Source organism: Triturus cristatus, chromosome 10, assembly GCF_964204655.1.
Source record: "Triturus cristatus chromosome 10, aTriCri1.1, whole genome shotgun sequence".
Classification (NCBI taxonomy): Eukaryota; Metazoa; Chordata; class Amphibia; order Caudata; family Salamandridae; genus Triturus; species Triturus cristatus.
In genome coordinates, this window is record NC_140593.1 from 513,854,335 (window position 1) to 513,880,070 (window position 25,736).

The following is a 25,736-nucleotide window of genomic DNA, read 5'->3' on the forward strand; positions in this document are numbered from 1 at the left end:
ATACCAAAATTGCACAACTTGGGTGCTTCCTGCATCACATTTAAGGAATCTCAAGTAACAACTGCAGAAGGAAACTAGAAGCTTAGATGACTGGAACAAGAAGGTAGAAAACTAGAAAATGGAATTAAGGTAAGGGAAAGAAAGCAGGCACAAGTAAGTAAGTAAGTAAGTATTATTTATTACACAGTTAATTGAAACCTTTACAAACGTACATCTCATGTCATATTTACAGGACGACAGTTTAAAACAAAGTGTGAACTACCATTAAAAAACACATTAAAATAGGTCCCTTAAAACCTTGAGGAACAAAAGTGCAGACCGGCGGTTTTTATAGACAAAAGTTTAGCAGCAAAGCAGAGAAAATTAACCTCCTTGGTTGAATACTTAGCAGCTGAGTGGATAAAGCAACAAGAAGCCAGTACAAAAGTGTGCAAGTGAAAGTGCTGCGTGCAAAAGTGACTTTATGGCTGAGTGAAGAGCAGCAGAGTTTCGCCCACTGTTGTGTCCGCTGTTAGGTCTGAGGGTACATCAAGCTGTCTGCTTCGTTTCAGTGCATAGTTGATAGAGACCTTTGCACTAACTAAAACAAATACATTCATTTAAAACCATTAAAAAGATGAAAGAAACTAGTTGTGCAAAGTAGAAGTGGCTTCTATGAAGCAATAGGGTCCAAAACTAATAATTTTGTAGGTTCAGTACTAGCTTTCACAGCATAAAGCTCCTGGCCTTGTTGCTGTTTTGGAGGACTGTGGGTGGGCTGCCCCCTCATCCACTCGGTGTTGGTTGATCCATTTGAGGTGCGTGATGTACCTGGACTTGACTGCACTAGAGTTCTCAGTAGAGTGGAAATGCAGTCCAAGTCCTGCTCGAAGTGGGTCAGGGTACCCAGCCCAGCTACAGCTACAATGCTGACTCCCAGGCAATCAGTTTGTTTTTTGATACTAGATTCTGCAGCAATTAGGAATTTTACCAAGTGACAGCTTAGTTGGATGTCCTCACTGGAGAAGCTTGCTAGCACTGCTTGCTTGCACGTCCTTAAATTTTTCTTGTTGAAGAGTGGTCTAAGGAGGGTTCGGCGCTCCCGTATTAAATCCATGAGGTGCACTATGTCCTCCTTTCCTTCCCCGCATAGTTGACAGGTTGCTGGCTTTGGAGGGCATAGCCATGGCGGCATATGATGTGCAGATGGCAATAAGCTTAGGTGGAATCTCAGGAACTTCTCTTGGGTGGTTTTAGAGAAGCTAGTGTGGAGGTATGCTTGGGGTGAAGCTTTGCTGTAGGACTGTATGGTGAACCAGCCATGTGCGCGTTCTGGCAGTATGGCTTTGTCTTGTATGAGGGATTCTTTTTTGCCAACATTGTTTACTATTTTTTTTAAACTTGCATATGCCCCTGATAACTCTCAAAGGTGCCGTAACCCCAGTTGATCAAGTGCGGTGTCCAAGTAGCATCTGGCAGGGCATGCCTCTTTGGCTTGCATTTCTTTCCACAGATAGGCATTTAGCAATTCTGGCTGCCCTCTTCTGATTTTATACCAGCTTTTAATAAATGCTCCTTTGCGGGTCAGCTCTTCTCTTTGTAATCCAAATTCTAACCTCATTTGTGCGGGGGATGTATATCGTGGTAACCCATAGATCATTCGCAATGCTCTTGCTATGGTGCCATCCAGTGTTTCAACGTCTCTCCCTCTCATGGCTTCGCTTCCGTAGGTGATAGATGGTATTAGTTTTGCCTGTATCACCCTGGTTAGGGGGAGGAAACATGGGCCTGAGATCTTGTTTTTTAGGTTTCTTAATGCCACTGCTGTCATTATTCCCTTTTTTTTATATGGCCTCACGTTGGGCTGTGTAGTTCCCTTTGTTATCAATGATAACTCCCAAGTATTTGTAATCTTGTAAGGCTTCCAGTTTGGGTGTTGTCAAGTACCAGTTGAGGTTTGTTTTTATTTTGCGGGTGTTTACAGTCATGGCTTCGAGTATCGAGATGTAATGTCGAGCAAGTGCTGTAGGTCTATGGGAGTCTGGCTGATGAGCACCAGGTCAGCTGCATAGAGTAAATTGGATAGCTGAAGACCCCCTAGCTTAGGAGCATGTGAGTTGCTTTCATTCAGAATGGCTGATAACTCTGCCATAAAAAGATTAAAAAGTGTTGGGGCGCCATACCTAATTCGTAAAGTTTTTGTAAATGCCTCCCAGCATCCCATTATGTCTGGCTCTACTGCTTGTGCTTCTCCAAGTAGTTGCTTTGCAAGAAAAAGGAGGCTCTTTCGGTCGTCTGTTCTGCATTTTACTCTTTTCTCGTTAGGTGAATATTCTGGGCAGTATGCATTTACTGGCAGTGATTGAGATATTGATGGTACTTCTACCGTGATTTCTTGAGGGAGGTGGTCGCTATAATCTAAGGTTCCAATGCGGTAGTCCTTTACTTTTGGAAATATGCAATGGGAGGAGAATGTGTAATCTATTGTTGTACTTGCTACTGCATTATGAAAAGTGGCTGTTTGTGGGCGATCTCCTGGAAATCTTCAATTTAATGCACGAAAGCCCAGCTGCTCTAATGTCACAAGAAGCTTCTGAGCCGTTTTCGTGTGTCTTCCACCTGTGTTATTTTCGTGCGATGTTACTTCCCATACGAATGGGTCCTCCTCCATATGGTTATCTTCGGCTGTGTTACTGAACATATTTAGATTGAAATCCCCAGTGATAATCAAGCTGTTTGTTTTCTCCTCCATTAATTATTTTCACCGGTTCTTCCTTCAGCTGCTGGCTGCCTTTAGCTTTATCGCGCGGATGTAAGTAAAGATTTATGAGTATTATGTGCTCATTTTTTTCCTTCTTCTGTGTGGTAATTCGGTGCGTTTGCTTTGCATTGGTAGGTGCTAGATTATGTGCCAATGACTCCAAAGCATAGATGCTCCTTATAGAGCTGTATGTAGCAAGGCCTACCTTGCTATGGCTGAGATTTGCACTCTTTATTGCTGATAAGAAGTGCAAGCTAAATCCCTGCAATGCTGTTGGTATTACGCACCAAGTTTCTTAGAGTGAGATGATATCGAATTTTTGTAAGTAAGATTGTAGTTCCGGATCCAAAGTCCTATCTCCTAAGCCATTGATGTTCCATGAGCAAAGTTTCAAGATGTTTTCAGTTTTTGTTGCAGTAAGTTTGATATGTCACGGACTTTGACTTTTGGTGTTAATGGTCCTGGATAACCAGCTCCACTCTTGTGAGACTGTGCTTTGTCCTGTGGGCCTGCTGCTTTCTGAGGTCTGTTTTCTGGGGACTTTTGCTGCGGGCTCTTCGCACCACAGAGAATGATCGCATACTCAATTGGGCCAGCCCAGAGTCTCTATGGTTTTCTGTATCTGCTGTTAGGGGGTCCGGATATCTTGGTTTGGTAAAGGGTCGTAGCTTGATGCCCCAGGCATTGAGTTGAGAGTGTTGTTTTAGAACTTTCTCAGCTAGGTCTGATGTGGCCCAATCTGTTTTAGTTGATTCCACTCTATGGTTGTTCTGGTGACTCTACGAATTTTATGCCACAATAAGTACCCCACAAATTCTAAAAATTGGATGGGAAATTAGAAGAACATCCTATCAATTGTCAACCACTCACTCATGGGAAAGGAAGCAATTCCTTTTTAGGTCTCGCTAGGCAGCGCAGCTGCTCTGGCGAGACATTTAGCTGGTGGATTTTCAAAGTGCTACCCAGGCTTTTGCTGGCCACAAGCTTGAGTGCACGTGTATGTGAATGCGCGCAGCACCCATCTGCCTTTCCTTTGTTGTCATGGGTAATTAAGCGCCTCTCTCCAGGCACCCTTTCATGTCATTGCTCATTACCTCTTCTGCCCTCCCCCGCCCTTGGCTGAGCTTCACTCTTTATATTTCCATCACTTCATGTAGCGCAGTCTTCGCCTATCTCTGCCTGCTCTCCTAGCCCTTACTTTCCTCCCACCGCCCGCTCAATCTCTATCTGAGCCTCTGTCTGTTTCTACTTTTCTCTAGGCTTGTCTTTTTACCGCACTGTTCATGCCTCCGCGTACTTTCATATCATTTTCTCTCTGCCTCTTCCTCTCTCTTCTTACTAAGTCTCTTTCTCTCTCTGTGTCTCTCTTCCACTTTTTGCATTTCTCTCCATTTTCTGCATCGTAACATCTGTCTGTCTATTACTGTTGTATCTCTACCTGTAAAACTCTGTGGGGACGATTCATAGAAGCATCCGTGTTTACTGCCGAAAATATAAGGGTTTGAGAAATTGTTATTTTTCTAATGAATTTTTGTGAATTCCCAAAAATGGTCCCAAAATGTCACTTTTACATCAAAATGTGGTTTGACAGTATACTGTGACACCAGTGTCCGTATCCAGTTTCAACACCTCTAGTTTCGCCCTGCTCTGCTTACCAGCCCACATCAGATGTATCAGCAAACTATTCAGGGTGGTGAAAGTGGCACGAGGGATACAACAGAAGGAATTCTGGAAGGCATACAGGCAATGCAGAAGCAATACTATCTTATTCAGGGCAATCCGCCCCATAGTAGACAGGGGGAGGTGATCACAGAAGCAGATGGAGCTCTCTAGTGCAGTAATGACCACCTCCATATTCAGGTTGTAATTAGATTCAGCAGTGTGTGCCATCGCATGTTCAGCTGTAGGCATCTTGGCGCTGAATAACAGATACTTATTCAGCTACTTTAACCCTTGTGCAAAGAAGTGATGCATAATGATATGTTCTGAAACTTTGCACCAGCTTCAACAAATGTGCAAGCCCATCATTCAATAGAATGGCTTGCATTTTTCTGGGAGACTGCTATTGAGTGCATCTTTGCACATCTCACTTCGTGGGAATATGCCAAAGTCAGATATACTCTTTGGTTACTCTCATTCAGATGGTGCAGGAATGAAGGCCTGCTGGAGACAACAGGCCTCCTGTACTACAGAGGTCTGTAGCATCCAGAGAATTGCCCTTAAAGGAGTTCTGGAGGCAATATGGGCAACACGTGAAATACGCACCACCCTGATAATGGCAGACCGTTAGCATTTCTATCCCTTTTTTCAATGTTTAAGCTCCTTGAGCCATCTCCTGTGCAATGTGTGTGGGGGGCAGATCTGAAGGGAAGCATCTCTAAAGACATCACGAACCATACAATACTGCAGAGTGGCACTCACTTTTTTGGAAAATCTGAAAATAAATATGCCCTTGCTGAATGCTAAAATATTCACACCTGGCGAAGATATCACAAAAGGGAAGTGATCCCCGGTAGATGGGTAGCAAGTAGCGCACATGTTTGGGAAATCCAGAATCTAAGACTAAGAGTCAAAAACAGTATGTTTGCAATCTGTCTTCAATTCTTCTCAGGCATCAGACTGTACAGTGTGATGTAAAGTATGCCTCTACATACCACACTCTGTGAATAGCTGTCACATATTTATACCACCCAATACATTTCATTCTCTGTCGCACCTTTCTGTCCTATGTCTCATTCCTTTACCTCAACACTCCCTTTTTACCTGTCTATTTATAGATGGCTACGTACCTACCACACTATTGCTCTACCTTTAAACTCTCTCTGTACGTCAAACCTCTCCTTCAATAAACCTCAGTGCCCCACAGCACTTACTGTTCATGACCTCAACTTGCCAACTCTCTCCGATCCTACCTCTAGATCTCTAGCTCTCGATCAGCTCTCTGCCCCTCTCTTCTCCTCAAGTGCCTCTCTCTCTCTCTCTCTCTCTCTCGCTGCTTTCTCTTCTTTCTGCATCTTGCTGCTCTGTTTGCATGTCATCCCCCTTCATTTCTCTTCCATTTACTTCACCTCCCTCTTAATTTCATCTCTCTTTATCTTACCCTTTCTATCATTTTTGCCATCTATACCTTACCTTTCTCTACCTCTCGCATGCCTCTTTCTACCTTGCCATTCTCTCTTTCATTTCTCTCCTAGCCTCACAACTCACTGCCTCATCTCTCGCTTCCCCACCTCTCATACACTATCTAGCCTCCCAATTTACCTCACCCATTGGCCTTCTATCTCTCTCTTTTTATTGATGTCCTCTTTCCCTCACCTTTCCCATTATTTTATTTCTTTCTCTCTACAATGCTCTCGCTACCTCCTCCACTCCATCTATCACTCCCTTTGCTTTCATCTCTCTTTCTATCTCCTTCACTGTTTCTGTTCACTCTCTCTGCTTCCAATGTCTCGCTCCTTTAATACATCTGTCTTACCTCTGTTTCTCTCTCCCTATTTCACCATTCTCTACTTCTCCCTCACCCTTCCTCTGTATTAGCCTCATCTCTCTACCTCATCTGCACCTCTTTACTCTCTACTTCTCATATCTTTCTATTTTTCATCCCACCGGCTCTACCCGCCTCTCTGCCTCGCGACTTTGTTTACCTGAACTGTCATTCTGTGCTTCACCTTTCTATTTGTGCTATCTCATTATAACTCACCTCTCTTCCTATCTTATTTCTCTCTAGACCTTGCACCTCGAGTTGGCACCTTTCGTACCAGCCTACATTTAAAACTGCATGCCAGGCCTCTAAAAACAAGCATTGGCATAGCCAATAGGTCTCGCCTTTTGGATCTTATAAGTTTTAGCCATGCAACAGTTGATGTTATTGCACCAAGGATATTGTGCTGCATAACTAAATACTTATAAGGTCCCAAAAGCGAGACCTATTGGCTATGCCAATGCTTGTTATTAATATAACCCTCACACACTCTAGTATTGTCATGCTTCATCATTGGGTTCACCCTGACTCCTAAAGGTCAGGGTGGGATCAACCGTATTTCAGGGAGCACTTAAAAGAAAATTGGCCAGTGGGTATAAAGATTAAAACTCCTCCTATAGGTCCCGGTATCCCTTTATTCTTGGAACTGCAGGGGATATTACAATTTACAAATGGTATATATGGGTCGTGAGGAGATTTATGGTCCTATGACCCTAGTGCCTACATGTTTCAATCCGAAGATTAGTGGCCCACCCAGGTCCTAGAATTTCTTCAGGGCAAAAAAGTGTTGTCCTCCCAGGTTAAATAGTCACCGGAATTTATCCTAACTTTTATGTGAAAAGGGCAGATAGCTGCTCCTTTGTTAAAACACGGGAAACAGATCACTTATCTTAGTTCCTGTGGTGATTTTGTTTTACTTCATCTGAAAAAGAAAACAAATAGAACAAAAATGAACGAAAGGGTTTACATTTCAAAATGCCCATCCGTGACGTGCTGTGTACACATATGCTTAAATTCCAGTAGGGGTGCGTGGGAGACGTCAAACTCCATATCTATTTGATATGTGATAGTGCCTTATGACATTTTCTTGAGTGCAGTACTTGATATGCTATTAGGTGAAGTGGCTATGTGACACGCATACTGCCACTTGTCCTGAATAGGTGATGTGTAAATCCTTATATTGTGCCTCAGCATCACACCCACATACATTCACATCACATGCTACACACTCACTGCCATTACACAAAGTGTTATTGCATCTTTGTAGTGTCCACCTTATCCCAATTTGGAGGAATTCGATCTTCACGAGAGATCGCGGCACTGCGGGAGTAGCCCTGTAGTCAGACTCTGGAATTGGTCCAATGGAGGGCAAAAGGTTAACAGGTAGAGTGGGAGAGGGAGGGGAAGGGGAATAAAACACTCGTAGTTTAGGATTTGTATTTGTCATTTCGACGTGGCCATACCTTCGTCTTAAGCGATCCATACTATATTGTGCCCTCTACTCACTGCATCAAGGGTCCTGCCCCGCTCGTCTACCTGTTTTGTCTGCATCTCCGGGCTTTCACCCTGATCAGTGTCTGTTCCCGGTATTTATCGCCTGAGTCTAAATGCTGTTCCAGGAGGCCCAGGTACCTGGCCCCACCCCCAGGGGTGCATTGTGATGACACGCTGCGTCAAAACGTACTGTGTCATTGAAGAGAACTACTAAGTATCAAAGGAGGCTTGGGAAAAGTAGTTTTGGAAGCCTGCTAGCAATTCGTTGCTCTAACTCCTGTCATATATTATTAAACTCGTATGCGGTTGTATTGCTCTAAGAGCCAAGATGTATGGAATTGTTGGGGTGGACTGTTCTGTTTCACATACGCTTTGGGAAAAACTATACATCCCACCACCATTCAAAATACTCTGTGCGCCAAATGAGGAAGGTCATTTGTTTATAAGTAGTCAGGGGTATGTCTTATTGCAATGTGCCGATCTCATAGGGCCAGTATGTACACTACAATTTTTTCCTAAACAACATATCCTTCTTATCACTTTACATCTCAAATGAAGTGTATGTGGGGTCATTCACCCTAGATCATATGGGGTATGTCTCTACTCCCAGTGCCTCAGGAGAAGGGCCCCAGGTGGAATGCCCTCTACTATATGTGTACAGCTTGTTTGGAGAATTATTGGAGCTCACCTATACTATGTGAGTCTCCGGTGTGCTCCAGGTGGAGGTGCAAGCATATTCTGTGTTCTGTTTAAACACCTGAGGTTTAGCTGGTTCCATGGAATGGAATCATTCAGTCCATTCATGTGTGTCTTAAGTCTATATACCAATTGTTGTTCTCTTTCAAGCAGTCACCTTGCTATATTCGTACATCCTTTAACTTTCTCAATGATGGTCCACTTTAATTCTTGATCAGTGTGCCCCTTCTCAAGGTAGGGGGTCGTCAGTTTAGTCGCTGTGATGGAGGGTCTAATGGTGCTCCGGTGCTCCCTTCTTTGTACCTTAGCCTTTCTGGTTGTCATACCCACATACCTGAGTTGACAAGGGCACGTAATAATGTAACCACACTATCAGTATTGCAATTGATGTGGTCGCATTGCTCCCAGGGATATTCCAGGCCCAGGTCTATCTGTTTCGTATGTCCTGTGAAGAGACAAACCACACATGACCCACAGGGGTAATGCCCTTTGACTGGGTTTTGGTTTCACAGAATCAGTTGGTTGGTTTCTTTCTGTTTGTAAACATTTGTGTACCAGCGTATTTCTCAAGCTTTTATTGCATTTAAAAGAAAACATAGGTTTTGCAAATGAAAGTTTGTTAGAAGTCAGAATCGACCATTTGTTGTTTATGATCTTTTTAAAGACATTAGAAGAGGAGTTTTACGTGGTGACACATATAAGTGATTTTGTTTTGGTCCTTGCATTGGTCTCTAACAAGGCCACTCTCTGGGTGTTATGTGATCTTTTGCGAGCCTGATCTATAACTTTTTAGGGTAAACTTTTTGTTGTAGCTTGTGGGTCAGTTTCTCAGACTCTTTTTTTGTAACTATCTAGGTCAGAGCAGTTTCTCAGGATTTTCAGACACTGTCCAAAGGGAAGATTTTCTCGTAGGGTGCGTGGATGCGCAATTTCAAAGTGTAATAGACTGTTGGTTTAGTATACAGTGTGCTCTCTAATCTTCCTCCTTTTGCTACGATGTTGCCATCTAGAAAGGATACTGTTTCATTATTTGAAGATTTGGTGAACCGTAGAAAAGGATTCAACAGGTAATCCATCTAGAGAATTCTTCTGTGCTGTCCTCATCACCTATCCAGATGATGAGGATGTCATCTATGTACCTGACGAAAATAGGGTTGTCCAAGTGCACACCTTCTTCTGAAAATGTTGCTAAAGTTCATCCATTTAAGCATGTTTGCGTGCAGCCCGTCTCATGGTCTGCCCAACCACCAAGTATAGATTAATTAGTCACAATTAGGAGTGTAATGACACCCCTTGTTCCGGACGTACAGCTTGAATCAGTACAAACGATTCCGCAAAGTTATCCATATTCAATTGCGTTTTTATTCTTTATATTCCACAGTCACTTTTTTTCTTCTTTTACTCACATTTCATTAGGTCACGTGAGAGACACAATATATCTTTACATCTAATGCAGCAGACATGCCTATCCAAGCCTTTTTTCTGAAGCAAGATCAATATATTTATCATCCTGGTAAGGGCCAGATGCATCAAAGTCATGATCCATTCAATTGGTGCCTCCCATTGCCATACCTGGTTCCGTAGTACATCTTCAATTACTCGCAGACTCTCCTCTTGAGGAATACTGGTATACAGGGCCTCCACATCCAAGCATATCATAGTATTCACTTTTGGGTCATACCCCAAATCGGTCAGAAGGTTCAATAGATGTTTAGTATCCTTAACATAGGAATTTACCTTCAAGACCAAGGGTCTCAAAAACCAGTCAGTGTATTTGGAAAGGGGCCCAAGTAACGACCTGATCCCAGATACGATTAGTCTTCCCTGGGGTGGGGGGTGGGATCTTGCCCTTATGAATTTTTGGAATCGTATAAAATAGGGGCGTCCTGGGTTCTACAGCAATGAGAAAATCTCTCTCGTTTTTGGTAATCCAGTTGTTCTCCATTGTCGGCTTGATTATAATGTTCCTCCTGGCACTTAGTGATTTCAAAGATTGACGCTCTTTTTTGCTCAAGTTGTGAAATGTGTCCCTTCTAGGTTGAGGTTGCTTCGCCTCTTTTGTCGCCGCCTCTTCAAATGCCATTATTGCTGGAGGCATTGGTAAAGAGGGAGGACAAAAAGTGGACTTGGGGCGGAGAGATGTATGACTGGTGTCCTTTTGTTTTTCCTCCTTCCCCTCAAACAATGTTTTCACTCTGATTTTCCGGAAGAATCCACTGAGTTCGCACCTCACCTAAAATTTGTCAATCCAGGTGGTGGGCACAGACCCAAGGCCTTTGTTTAAAACCAAAAGCTCTTCTTGGCTGAAGGTCTAGTTGGTGAGATTCACTACAAGTCCTACATTGAGCTCGTGCCCGGCTGTTAGAAATTTCTCAGCTAGGTCTGATGTGGCCCAAAGTGTTTTAGTTGCTTCCACTCCCGGTTGGTCTGGTGACTCTACAAATTCGACTGACTCCAGGTCATTGGTTTTTAGGTTATTCAGACTGCTGATGGACCTTAGTAGGCGTAAGATGTTTCCCCTATTTAATATGTCGACCCGTCCTTTTGATTTATACTCAGGATGGAACACAATTGTTGTGGTACCCGGGAGCACTACTTGTTCGGTTGATCTGCTCTGTTTAGCTGTTTGTTCACCCACTAACTTAGTAGGTTTGCTTGTTGGTGATTCTGAACCATATGTGCCTTTTCATTTGCCCGATCTGTCTCTGTGCGAGAGTCTATTGTTGTTGTTGTATCCCCTTTTAAGTGCTCTCTTCCTTTCCCAAGTTTGTTCTTGGCATTAACACCGTCGCGTCTTGATTTGTTAGAGGAGATGCTTCCTTTTGTTTCTGTCCCCTCTTTCTGAGTCAGCCTTCCACTTGGCTCCCAGTCTAGATCTGTCCCTTCACCCACCATGGTTGATATGTCTCAGAGATCTTCCATTGGCTCATTTCCAGAACTATGGGTTTTGCCCCTGCTGAGTGATGTAATCTGTGTTAGTTTTTGGTTTCGCCCCTTCCTCCTCTGTTTCCTCCGTTGTTTGGAGGTTTGCACACGTGCTTTCAAGTTAGTTTTTTGCTTGTGAGTACTGTATTACTTTTTAGAGATACTGCGGGACTTGGGTTCAATAAGTTATCATTTGGACCTATTCTTTTTAGGTCTGCGGCCTCACAGAGCTGCCTTTCTTCTGGTGTCAGATCCGAGGTGAGCTGGGCCAGAACCTGGCTTCCTATATTTATTGTTGGTTGCTCGTCATTTCTCATGTGGGCAGATCCATTTGCTGATTTATTTGTCACAGCCTCTCTTATGTCGGAAGGAGATTGTCCAATACTGTTGGTAGTGTCCCAGCTTGTCCACAATTGTTATGCAGGTACAGCTGACCTGTGTAAATTGTGTCTCCGATTGAGCCCTTCTAATCAAATTGTTGAGAACTGCCAGTTTGTCATCGATGTTTGCAACGGAAATGGAAAGTGAGTTGAGAACTGACAGTTGAATATCCATCTTATCCGATTGGTATTGCATGGCATTTATGGACATTTGCATTGTGTGCAGCAGTGTGGTCCAAATGTCTTCTTATTCCTCCGATTTGTCCTTTTCGGTGTTAAGTTTTGGAGAGCTGATGTTTCTTCCTTGTGGTTCATCTTGAGGGGCCAAGGAGTATGAAGCTACCAATTCCTCCCAGTCCTCCGTTGTGAGGTAAGATGATTCTGGTTCCATATCCTGGGATATTAATGTGTGTGTCCCTTGCGTCTTTCTGTTAGGTTGGGCTTGGGCAGTGCCATGTGCAAATTGTTTGTGCAGTTGTTCCTGTATTGGTTGGGCAGGCCATTCTTGCATTGTCATTTGAGGTATCGTTTGTTTTTTTCCAGTTGCCTTTTTGATTGACATGTTATTGGGGTCATTATTACCCTTGGTGGCATCCGTGAGCTCATGCGTGGATTTAGTTGAGGGGATATGTGGCTTTTCTGGTTTGGGTTCCGGCTCCGACTGTGCCATATATTGTTGAGAGAGTCCTGGGTGTGCTGTTTCTCCCCTTAGGGTGGTGTTGTTATTAGGGAGCTAAATACGTACTTGTAACACCTCCTCCTCCTCTTTTTCCATTCGGTGTGGTAGTCTGTTGTCCAGGGTTTCTTCCTTAGTGTGCCTGAGATTGATATGATTGTTAGTGCTTTCTTTTCCTTCCTTTTTTGTTACCGCTGCGTAGCTCATAGCCTGCCCTAGGTCGTCTTTCTTACTCCCCTTCGGTTTATTGATGTATTTGAGCTCAGCCGGCTCTGGTTGATCCCATATATCTTGGTTAAAATGCCCATTTTCCTCGTTTCCTTTGGTCTTTTCTTCTTTGCTTGCATCTATTAGTCTTGCTGCGCACCTTCTTCCAGTGACTGTGGGCTCTCCACAGTCTGTCTTCAGCTGTTGTTGTTGTGCCGTCTGATGCGCTTTGATTGGTTGGAGAGGAAAGGGTAGATTGCTTACTTTATTGCTGCTCAAACACACAACCGACCCAGCGTCTTTTATGAAGGAGAATTTAGTAAATATTTTAGGTTGGTGGCTTGATTTGGTTGGAGTAGACACATTAGTTACGCTGTTTGTCTTGTTGTTTGGCATGACTTGCAGGCTGTTAAGGAGTGGTGTAATCAGGGGATTTCCTCCTCCTTCTTCTTCATCTGGTTATCTTTGCTTTCTTTGGTGAGTGCCTTCTTAGTTACTCTCCGTGTTCTTTTGTTAGGGTTAGCTGCCGCATGCTGCCACCTTGGCTTCCCCGATCTCATTGTTATGGTTATTGTTATGGTTATTAGCGGTGCCCCTTTCCCTTTCCCGCTTTTTTCTCCCCTTGTCTCCTTATCTCCTTGTCTCCTTATCCAAGTCTTAGCCAGAGGTGGCTGCTGTCTTATAGTCTTTTGTATTCTTTTATAATCTTTTTTTTGTTCTTTTGCCCCTTTGCATTTTTGTCACTTTTAGGTATCCTTTTTTTGAGTATCTGACAGTTATAGCCTGTTGCCTGTAAGTGCTGGCATGTGGCCTTGGGCAGTGTGGTTGGGCGATGTAGTTGGGAAGAAGAACATCGGGTCCCACACAGAGTCAAATAAATCAAATCAATCCGGTAAGCTCTTATTCAGGCAGAAAGCCTCCTATCTCCTGTCTCCTGTCTCTGTGCCCCACCTGCTTTACACCAAATCGCTGTTACAGTCACAGTTCCAGGGAGCGAGATGGGGGGTTGGGCGCTTGGGAAGTTGGGTCAACCTTATGCCACCACCCTGCTCCGACGCTCGAGATTTTGGTTGTTGGCCCCCCGTATCATCCCCCTTGCCTTATCGCCTTTTCTGCCTTCTACCTTCAGCGGCTGACTCCACCCCCTGGTGGCTAATCAGGTGGAGAGCAGAGCAGAGGGGTGCAGCTGGCTGGTTTGCGGCTTGTTGGAGGCGGTATCAGTTGGAGATCAGTTGGGTTGCTGGGCTCTGCCGAAATTTGGAAAGCTTTTGCAGGATGCGTGTTGGTGTTTTTAAATAATTAAGCAGGTATGCCGGTATGCAGGTATACAGGTGTGTTTTTTTTTCCAGATGCAAGGCTCGGCGTGTCAGAGGTATCAAGGGCCGACCTGCTAATCCACTGTGCTGTATGCCGGTCTGCCGGTATGTCCTGTGAGCCGCACCACAGCAGAAAGCCAGGTCTTCTGCGTCCTGCCGCCTCCTGCCGCTTTGAGCTCCATGCTCCGCCACACAAGCTACACAAGCTGCTCACCGCGGCCTGCAACTGTCCCCGCAAGCCGCACCTGGTCTCAGGACCACCGGGCCACTTCCGTGGGGGTCCAACGGCACGAACAATTAGCAATCGGTGATCAGCAGCTGGACCGCTAGACCGCTTCGAGCTCCGGTGCTTGCTCAATGCTCGCTGCTCAATGCGGATGTGGAAGTTCAGTAGAGAGCGAAGAAAGCAGGCACAAGGAAAAGATAAATACAGTTGGAGAGAGCGTTTAAGGGAGCACTAAATAGTGCTGGCTCAGAATTCAATAAAGAATGGTGGCACTGCAGGCAGCGCTAGTTCAAGGAACAAGAAATTAGCCACAGATCAGGAATCAGGAATCAAGGAACAAGGACAGGCTAAAGCTCAGGATGATTCAAGTTAGCACTGCAAGCAGTGCTAGTTCACAGAAGAAGGAATTAGCTTTGGCTCAGGAAACAAGTATTAACTATAGCTCAGGAACTCTGGAAAGAAGGATAGCAAAAGATCTGGAATCAAAGGGTCAGCCAAATAGGAACACAGCTAAAATGGCCAACCCTGGGCTAAAGTGAAATGGGTTTTAAAATAACTCACTGTGATCACATGCCTTAGGTGTGAGCATGCAAGCACCTGCCAGCCACAAGTGTGCTGAAATCCTCCACCCATCTTAGGCCTGCAGGGGTGAAGATAAAGCAGTGAGCAGGGAATTCTAGGTAACTGAGTTTTTAGCAAGAGCACACTGGCTTCCACAAACCCCATCATTGATCAGAAATGGATGAGAATTTTTGAATAGTGTCCAAGAGCCAGGAAATCAGTATATACACACAGGGGAAAGTTCAGAAGCTTATTAGAACACTGGAAAGTCCCACAGGTAGGCCACCTGGTGGGTGATACGAGAGCAGGAAGTGAATTGTGACAGTCATCCCTAACCAACTCTTCCCTCAAGATATGTGGAGCATTTCACTGTAAATTGAACATGTTGTGTGCATTTTGTCATGCTCTTGTCCCAAACTCTATGCGGGGGTACATTTCTGCAGATGCACAAAAGAGTCTTACAACATGTGTGAGCAATCAAATACACAAGGTGCCTGGGGACTTGAATATATAAGCGAAATTCTTCTACCATTTCTAATCTCTGACCAAATCTTCAATCTCAGAGTTGAATTACTTTTCATCTATCAGTTTATATTTTTAAACTTTCTTAAGTTTTTCTGTTATTAAGTATGCACATCTGAGGAGGAATGTTCTGTATACCCAATCAATCTTGGGCATGATCTTACATTTCTCTGAAAATAATTGATTTGGTTTGCAGAAGTATAAAAGATTATATAATACAGAATGAATTTATATAATTAAATATTTGTCACGCATTTGATTATGACACGTTATATTGTATGCATTAAAAGTATTGCATTGAGAGTGAAATTGATTACCATGTCATATTTAGTGCCATTTTATCTGATTGAAGTTGCTATTCAATGAATTTTTACATTTCATATATTTATTATGCCATTATTAATTTAGAGTTGAAGGTACTCTTTAATGTGATTTATTTTCTGGAGAAGTTAGTAGGCACTGGAGCACACCATTAGAGATTGCATTTTGAGCAATTTCTCGGCCTTTTAAGCCTACACAGCCCTCCACAACATTCGTGATATGGGTGTGCATTTTTGTACATAGTGTTTTGTCTATTTCCATACAGGAAAGGAGATTTGTATAAATAGTACTGCTAAGATGATGTTTCTATGTGTGACCAAGGCCATTGTATTGGCCGAAACACAATTATGGTGAGTACATATATATGAATCACGCATTACCCTGAGTAGTGTTAAAGCCGTTTTTCTTGGATTTGGCAGTAGGTAGTGATAGTTAGGACCATGTTTCTATCACAAAGCATTTTTTGACTTGCCTATATCTTTAACGCCGTTTGATGCATCTTCTTGAACATTTCTGAAAAAAGTGTCATAGTGAGTCTTGTTGTGCATAGAACGTTTTGGGATGATCTGTCAAGTGGGGGCTGCGAAAAAGGGGGGTACATTTTTTTTAATTCTTATAGAAGCTTTGACCATGACTACAGCCCAAACCACTGAATGGCATTACACCAAATTTGTCAGGAAGGTAGATTTTGGTTCGCAGATCACACTTTCAACTATTCATTATAAATCCTTTCAGTAGTTGTTGATTAATTGAAGGGAAAGCAAATAAGGATATCTGAGCAGAGCCTAAGCACAGATTTCATGGTGAGATCTGATTGGCTGCCAACACTTCAACCAGGAAGTGTTGACAGCCATCTTGGGACTCGGCTCCAGAAGAAAAGGGGCAGAGTACGATTACCCTGACCCCTAGGTGTAGTGGTGATGTCCCCTTGTGACCCCGACAGTGGCAAAAATCACTTTTTTGAACAAATAATTGCCACAAAAACACGACGAAACAGAACCCTGAATCCGCTGCAATTTTCTTTTTAAAACAAGGGCAGGCTCCAGCCCATGTTTTGAATGCAACCCCCGGGTGAACCAGGTCCAGAGGGCATTTTTTTAAAAAGGATGGGGTGCACGGGCACCCATACTAAGGCTCATTGAACCCTGGGGACCACCACCTCCCCAGGGCTTTATTGATAAACAGGAGAGGGGCGCATTGGGCTCTCCTCCATGGGCTCTATAAGCCCAGAGGACCACCATCTCCCTGAGGATAAAGAAAGATTGACGTGGGGGCTGCGTTGACCCCCCGTTCCACAGGGAACATCACCTCCCCAGTGCTAAATAACACCTAAAGGGGGGACCCAGGACCACCACCTTCCCAGGGCCATATATAGCCCTGGAGACCACCACCTCCTTACGGCCGGTCCATGCAGATCAAAGAAGGGGAGCCACGCGGACCCTCTCCTGCCACCAATAATGACCCTGGGGACCGCCTGCTCCCAGGGCCGGCTCCTGCTATGTCCCGGGGTGTCCACATCGGGACATAGCTGTTTGCTCTGACTTTGTCAAAGCTTTGACAGCTCCTGCCAAGTCAGAGCAAACTCTGCTCTCAGCAAGCAAGAGCTGTGAAGCAGCTCCCACTTGCTAAGAGCAGAGTTTTTCTCTGTTTCCCTGCCCGCTGTCAAGCAGGAAGGGAAACAGATGAAATGATTGCTCTGACAGACAGGGAGCTGCATGTTAAGCAGCTCCTGTCTGTCAGAGCAATGCCGTCTCCCTCAGAAGGCAGGGAGCCAGGTGGGTCCGCCGTGGCCTTGATGCTCCGCCCGCGGTCCCAGGGGGAAAAGAAGAGAAAGAGGCAAAATAAATGTCAGAAACAAGCCGAAAAAGGCCGAATAAAAGTCAGAAATGAGCAGAAAGAAGCAAAATATCGGTGAGAAACTAGCAAAAAGAAGCAGAATAGAGGTGAGAAATTAGCAGAAAGAGGCAGCATAAAGGTCAGAAACAAGTGGAAAGAGGAAGAATAAAAGTCAGCAACGAGCAGAAAGAGGCAAAATAAAGGTGAGAAACAAGCAGAAAGAGGCAGAATAAATGTCAGCAATGAGCAGAAAGTGGTAAAATAAGGTCAGAAATTAGCAGAAAGAGGCAGAAAAAGGTCAGTGCTGAGCAGAAGGAGGCAAAACAAAGGTGTGCAGTGAGCCAAAAGAGACAGAATATAGGTCAGAAATAAACAGAAAGAGGCAGAAAAAAGGTCAGCAATGAGCAGAAAGAGGCAGGAAAAAGTTGAGAAACGAGCAGAAAGAAGTTAGCAGAAAGAGACAGAATAGAGATCAGAAATGAGCAGCAAGAGGCAGAATAAAGATCAGAATGAGCAGATAGAGGCAAAATAAAGGACAGAAATAAGCAGAAATAGGAAAAATACAGGTTAGAAATGAGCAAAAGAGAAAAAATAAAGGTCAGCAACCAGCAGAAAGAGGCATAACAAAGGTCAGAAGTAAGCAGAAAAAGGCAGAAAACTAGGGGTGGGTGGTAAACTCAGCTCTGCTGGCAGAGCTTGCAGAGTTTTGCCACTCCGTGCTCAGCCGAGTATGGCAAAAACTCTGCCAACCACCAGCAGAGTGGAGTTTACCTGGCACTCACTCCTAGACCTCATTCCGCAATCAGTAGTGCATAGAGCACCCGGAGGCGCGTTTGCAGAGTGGTTGAGAAAGGGGCCTGGGCCTCTGACAAGGTCTCAACAATTCCACTGTGGGGAACTTACTTGTAGCAACAATAGGGGTTCATGGCCCCCTGAAAATCTCAACAGCCAAGGGGAGGTCATCCTCCAATCAGTAATGCACCAGAAGGCTTGTTTGCAGAGTGGTTGAGAAAGGAGACAGGGCCTCCAATGAGGTCTCAGCAGTTCCGCCGTGGTGGACTTGTGGGAACTATAAGGGTTTTTGGCCCCAAATAACCCTCAGCAGCCAAGGGCACTTCATCCCCCAACTGGTAGTGCACTAGGAAGTGCCTTTGCAGAGTGGTTGAGAAAGGGGGTGGGCCTTCAATGAGGTCTCGGGCTGTGGGGGACTTACTTGTGGCAACGATAGGGGTTCATGGTTCCCAACGACCCTCAGCAGCCAAAGGGACTTCATCCCCCAACCAGTAGCGCACCAGGAGGCACTTTTGCACAGTGGTGGAGAAAGGGGGCTGCGCCTCTGATGACTTCTCAACAATCCCACTGTGTGGGACTAACTGGTGGCAACAGTAGGGGTTCTTGGCCCCCAATGACCATCACCAGCCAAGGGGATTTTTATACCGCAACCAGTAGTGCACCAGAAAGGACCTTTGCAGAGTTGTGGAGAAAGGGGGCTGCACCTATGATGAGGTCTCAGCAATCCCACTGTGTGGGACTAACTGGTGGTAACAGTAAGGGTTCTTGGCCCCAAAAGACCCTCAGCAGCCAAGAGGACTTCATTCTTCAACCTGTAGGGCACCAGGAGGTGCATTTGCAGAGTGGTTGAGAAAGGGGCAGGCCTCCAAAAATCTCTCAGCAATCCCGCTAGTGGCAACAATAGGGGTTACTAGCCTCAACAACCATCAGCAGCCAAGGGGACTTCATTAGGGGTGGCCGAGCAATACTCTGCCCACTCACTGACCTCCCAGGCCTACAGAAAATGAGCAGAAAATGAGGTGAACCAACTCAGGCAATCATGCACCCACTCACAGAACAACTCAGACACTCTCACAGCCACGTACAGACCAATTCACTCATGCACGCACTCACAGATGAACTCAGACATGTACACCCACTCATAGACACATTTAGACACTCATGCACTGACTTACAGAATCACTCATACTCTCTCTCACCCACTCACAGATCTACTCAGACACTCATGCACCGACTAACAGATCCTCTCAGAGACTCACATACCCACTCAGACACTCATATACCTACTTACAGCCCCACTCATACTCTCTCACACCCACTTACAAACCTAATCAGACACTCATACACCAACTGAGACACTCATGCACACACTCAAACATTCATTGTCAAAGTTTAGTGGTTACAGTTAGGACATAACATTTGAAAAACTTTACAAATTCACTTAAAAAATAAAAGCTACAGGGACGTTATCGTTAGGAAATTGAATTTTTTTTAAACGCAGAAATAGTTTGGAAATAGAATTTAAAAAAACATAGAAATTCACTGAAAAAACTATAGGCTACAGGGATATTATAGTTAGGCTCATATTTCACTCATGCAAAACCAGTAAAATTCAGCAGTTATAGTCACCTGAGCTAACTGTAACTCACGTCCCCGCAATCCACTGCTTATGATCTTACATATTTCTTCACTCATGTCATGGTCATGATGGGGTCAAACCCCGCAGAGAGGCAACCCAACCGGATTCAACCAACACCTCTGCAAGTAGCCATACAATCATTGGCATGCTCGGCATGGGGTTGGTCGCAGGGCCTGGCTTGCAGCCAAGCCCTGTGTCCAACTCCCCTCAGGTAGCCACCTGGAGGCAGCCAACACCACACTGCCCATGACCTTTGGTCATGTGTGGCGTGGGGTTAGACACAGGGCCTCGCTTGCAACCAAGCCCTGCATCTAAATTTCCACAGGCATCCAACCCCACTCACAACCTTTGGCCGTGAACAGTGGGGGCATGGTCACAGGCCTTGGCCTGCTGCAAGGCCCAGTGGCCATCCCACGAGAAGGCTGACAACTACACATCACGCACAGCCTTTGACAGGTGCAAATGGGGTTGACCTTTGCATCCGGGGGACCCCATCCCCATGAAGGGGAGGTGCATAGAGCCCCCTCCCTGAGCCTTAATTGGCCATTGGGGCCTCATTCCCTGGGACCAAATTTCCCCCAAAAAGGGGAGGGGCATGCAGCCCATCTCCCAGAGCCTCTGTGGGCCCTGGGGGCCCCATTCCCATGCAGTCAAATTCTAAGGGGGTGTGCAGTTCTCCTGCCATGAGCCTTAATAGGCCCCATAAACCCCATCCCCAGAGCATTTCTAAATTATAGGTGGGAGCTACAGGGCCCTATGGCCCCTGCCCACTCCCTGCATGGTGCAGGAGCAGGCATTGCTCCTGCTTGAAGGGAGCAGTTGTTTTTTGCTTGCTCCCTCCAGGTGGAAGCAATATATGTTCTGTTTCCCTACCCACAGGAGTGCAGGCAGGGGAACAGAAGTCTGCTCCCAGCCGACAGGAGCATGTTTAAATTTCCTGCTGGCTGGGAGCAGACATGCATGTTTGTTCCCATCTTGCGGGATATTTAAAATGGCTTCAGCCAGATGGGAGCAAACGCATGTTTCCCTGCCAGTGCAGGCAGGGAAACTGCTGTGTCCTGGGGCTAGGCTCTCTTGGACACAGTCTCTGAGCCAGCCCTGGGGATTGGGTCAACAAGGTCTTTAAGGCTCATGGAGGGGAGCTGTGTGGCCCCTGCTATTTAATTAGTGGGATGGTCCTGGGTATGGGGTCCCCAGGATCTAACTAGGCTCAGGGAGGGAGCCATGGCACCCCTCTCCCTTTTCTTTACATTACGACCAAAGGGGGTGGAGCACCAGGGCCTAATTAGGCTCTGGGAGGATGGTCACGCGCCCCCCTCCCTTTATTTATTTACTCAGCCCAGGTGGACTCTTTTAGGCTTGGGGAGGGGGCCAAGAGGCCCTCCTCCCCTCTTTAATGCATTTTGGCCCCAGGAATGGGGTTCTGGGGCCTCTCAGAGACTCAGGGAGTGGGACCACATGCCCTGCCTCCCTAATTAAATATGTGTTACCCCATGGACCCTGGCCCACCCCAGGGTTTCTTTTAACAATCCTCTGGAATTTTTTGCAGCAAAATAAAATACAAGTATTTGGCTCTAGGCGAGGTCCCTCTGGGACCCCACCACCTTGCCTAGTGGATCAGGGTATCCCTACTGATAGGAATTGTGGTTCTGGTTGGCAGAGGTATGCCCCCTATCCAAACAGGAACCACAATCATAGTCAGAGGAAGTCACAACAGTCCTTAAATTGTTCTGTGCTCACCCACTGGTAGCTTAGCACAGAGCAGTCAGGCTTAATTCAAGAGGAAATATGTTGCGGATTTGTGCAAGACTTCATACAATAACACAGTGAAAAACACCCCAAAAAGACTTCATGCCAGGTTAGAAAAACAGATTATGATTTTATAAATACAACAAGACCAAAATCCATCAAGTAGCAGTCAAGATATGAATTTTTGAAGATTTAAAACAAAAATATTGCTTAGACGCAAGTAGCATCTAAAGAGTTAATTAGTCACACTCGATTAAGACAAACTCAGAAGTTCAGGACAACTGTCATGGAGCGCGGGGTAGGAGACAGGACCCACGCAGGACTCGCTGAGGAAAAGATTCTTGATCCTGGTCACAACAGCAAGATGTGTTGGTGATTTCCAAGCAATTGAGGTGTTGCAGCGGGTTTCTCCAAACAACTACGGTGATGCATTGGTTCCATGAGTGAAGCATCGGTTCCGGAGTGTGGCAGTTCTGAATGTGATGTGCCGGGTTTCTCCGTTCTCCATGCTGTAGAACCAATGCATCAATCCTCTCACAATGGCAACGATGCGTCAGCTCCGAAGCGGTGGTTCCAAGTGCAATGCCGCGCTTCCAAGTGCAATGCGGCGGTCCAGTACCCACAACAGCAGCAATGTGTCAATTCTGCTCTTGCAGCCGAGGATGAGTCCATTCCACTGGAGGCAACCCCTAGGTCCACTTCCAAAGAACAAGGACTGGGGTGGCACCACTTTGCAGGACAGACTCACAAGCAGAAGAGCCCAAGGGTTGGAACAGGAGGGTTCTAAGTCTTTTGTGTCCCTAATACTTAGGCAACAGGAGGCAAGCCAGCAAGCCCTTTGAGTCACTCTGGATTCAAGTGATTCAGGTCCAGTCCTTCTCACCCAAGCAAGGGAACTGCAGGCAGGAGGGCAGATCAGCAAGGCAAGAGCACAGCAAGACAGAATCCAGCAAAGCAGCAGTCCAGCAGAGTGGCAGTCCTGATTTGGTAGTGCCATGGGCCAGTACTTATACCCACTGGTATCTTTAAAATGGGGAGACTTCGAACAAAACTTTGAAGTACACAGAGGTTCTCCCTTCCTGCCCTAGCTCCAGACAAACTACAGTGGGGTAATCAATCTTTCATGTGGGGGCATGACACAGGACTTTCAGGTGTAAGTGTCAGCTCCTCCCTCCCATCCTGCTCAGGATGGCCCATCTGCATGCAGGCACACCTACCCTTCCTTTGTGTGTGACTGTCTAGGGGAACGCAGGAAGCCAGCTGTCATTAACCCCAGATGTGTATTCCAGGGACATGCAGAACCCACCAAATGGCTAAAGTAAGTAAATGCCAGTTCTAGGATGCTTTTTTCCAGTCCAGGGAGGACCTGGCCTGGCAGTTCGGACTGGACTGTACCCATTTGGCCCAGGGTCAAGGCTTATTTGCATATGGCTTGGTTCAAACTGGAATGGCATGGGGAGGAAAAAAACAATCGATTTAGGCCCAGATCTCTGTACTGGGGTGATGGTATGACATTGTTCTGCATTTTGTCCATCAGTTGTTCTTTTTGCAATTTTCTAAAAGCGGCATTTGCCAAACTGGAATTTAAAATCCTGCTACACCATCAGTTGTGCTTTTACATTTTGAGCTCAGTGACACTAAACTTGAAAAGTGTATCTCTTCACAATTGGGAATTACACTTAAAAGATGTAATAAATGTATCCCAATGTTATCCTGTGGGAGAGAAAAGCCTTGCAGTAGTGAAAAACAAAATTCAGCGTTTTTCACGACCAGGCCATGTAAAACTTAAAAGCACATATCCTGCCTTTAAAATAAATGGCACCCTGCCCTGTGGGTAGACAGGGCCTACATTAGGGGTGACTTATAAAAAAGGGAAGGTTTAGACCTGGCAAGAGGGTTACTGTGCCAGGTCAAAGTGTCAGATTAAAACTGCACATACAGCCTCTGCGGTGGCAGGCCTGAGCCATGGTTAGAGAGCTACTTAAGAGGGTGGCACAATGAGTACTTCAGGCCCAATCGTAACAGTAAATTTATAGGCACAGGGCACATGTAATGCACTTTACTAGGAACTTATAAATAAATTATATATGCCAATTGGGAATAAGTCAATGTTACCATGTTTAGGGGAGAGAGCACAAGCACGTTAGCACTGGTCACCTGTGTTAAAGTACGCAGAATCCTAAAACCAGCAAAAATGAGTTCAGAAAAATAGAGGGAGGTAGGCAGGCCAAAGGTGGGGGAAGACCACCCTAAGGCTGTCAAGTCTAACACCTATGCTGACTCCTATGTCTTTTTTTTGCATTCTTTCAGGACTCGTAACTGAGTCAGGAGTCTTAAAATGTATGCCATCACTCCCTGGTTGATGTGGTGGCAGCCAGTCGGAACTCAGCTTGGGATCTGTCAGATCGGGTCCCTGGATATGCAACTTTTCTAGCATGAATTGCTCAAAAACTACTGAACAATTTACACCAAATGACAAAAGGCACTCTTTCTGAACCAAGATCTTGCTTTCTGCCAAATGTGGTGTAAATCTGTTCAGCTGTTTGGGCTGTAGCTGAATTTAAAGTTCCTTTGGAAAAATTAATGAGGAAAATGCACTTTGCGACCCTCTATTTTTCTTGCCCCCGAATCACCCTGAAACTTCCCATGCATTAACTAGTAAGAAAGTTGCACTTCATTAGAACATTTTGTGGAGAATCATCAAATGGCACCAAAGTTATTAGCAACAGAAAAATGCATTTCCTGGAAACACGATCCTAACTATAACTACACAATGGCGACTGCCACTGAGTAATAAATATACATATATGTGTAGACAGACAGACAGACAGACAGACAGACAGACAGACAGACAGACAGATAGACAGATAGATAGATAGATAGATAGATAGATAGATAGATAGATAGATAGATAGATAGATAGATAGATAGATAGATAGATAGATAGATAGATAGATAGATAGATAGATAGATAGATAGATAGATAGATAGATAGATAGATAGATAGATAGATAGATAGATAGATAGATAGATAGATAGATAGATAGATAGATAGATAGATAGATAGATAGATAGATAGATAGATAGATAGATAGATGATTTTATATCCAGTTTTTGTATTTTTGGTGTAATGGCCATTGTGTAGTTCTTTTTTTGCAAACAAATTAGTGCATCTTGAAATAGCATTTTTTATTACTTTGAAACTTTTGATGCCCATTGCATTTGTCTGCAAATGATAAACAAATAAGGCATTGCTTATTACTAAGGCCAAACTTAATGGTGCTGTCAATATTTGAAAGTTTGTATGCATTTTCAAGTAACAATTGTATTCTGTGCATTTTGAGGCACTCACCCAAACGTTGGAATTTTGCACACACATGCATCTTGGTCATGATGCATATTACAAAATAATTGTTTTCTTTCACGTTATACTACACTACCAAGATTTAAGGCACGGCTACATGACCATTTGCCTAGTGCTGAAAGCATGCTGAAGCAGGGATACATATGCTTTGAAAAGATGCAATATTGTTTTAATCGATCATTCCTCTCCTCACTGTGGAACACAAAATATCTTTGTGAGTACTTTTTCTTCATGTTCTTTTTTTAACTGCATGTAAATTAATGTAAATAATCTGTCAGGCCAAATACTTTCTCTAGCACTTCAAAAGTTACAAAATAAAATCAAACACATCTAAAACAAGCATTGCCAAAGCCAATAGGTAGTGCCTTTGGAAGAAAAAAGGTGCCATATTGGCGTTGCCATTGCTTGTTTGCATTGGCTCTTCATCCACTTTCTTATTGTGTAAATGTAAGTTTCCCTTTTTTGAATTAGGTCCTAATTATACAAATCTATGCATATACATCATGCCACATATGTGTTGTTGTGTGCTGGTGGCCATTTTGGCTTTTCTAGCTTTAGCATACAGTCATGGCTGAAGACCACACCTGAATGGTAGACTGAGGTGAAGCACAAGTCCATGTAGCACACTGAAGCTGCGAAGACATCGGGGATAAAAAAAATACATGATGGGTGGAGAAGCACCACAGTGGGACCGCTAGAAGAGCCCGGTGAGCAACGGACAGTCCAAGGTGGGGGTAGGGGACGGTCCTAAAAAGAGCATTGGTAAAGCAAATCCCTGACTAAAATAATAATAATGAGACGTATATAAATG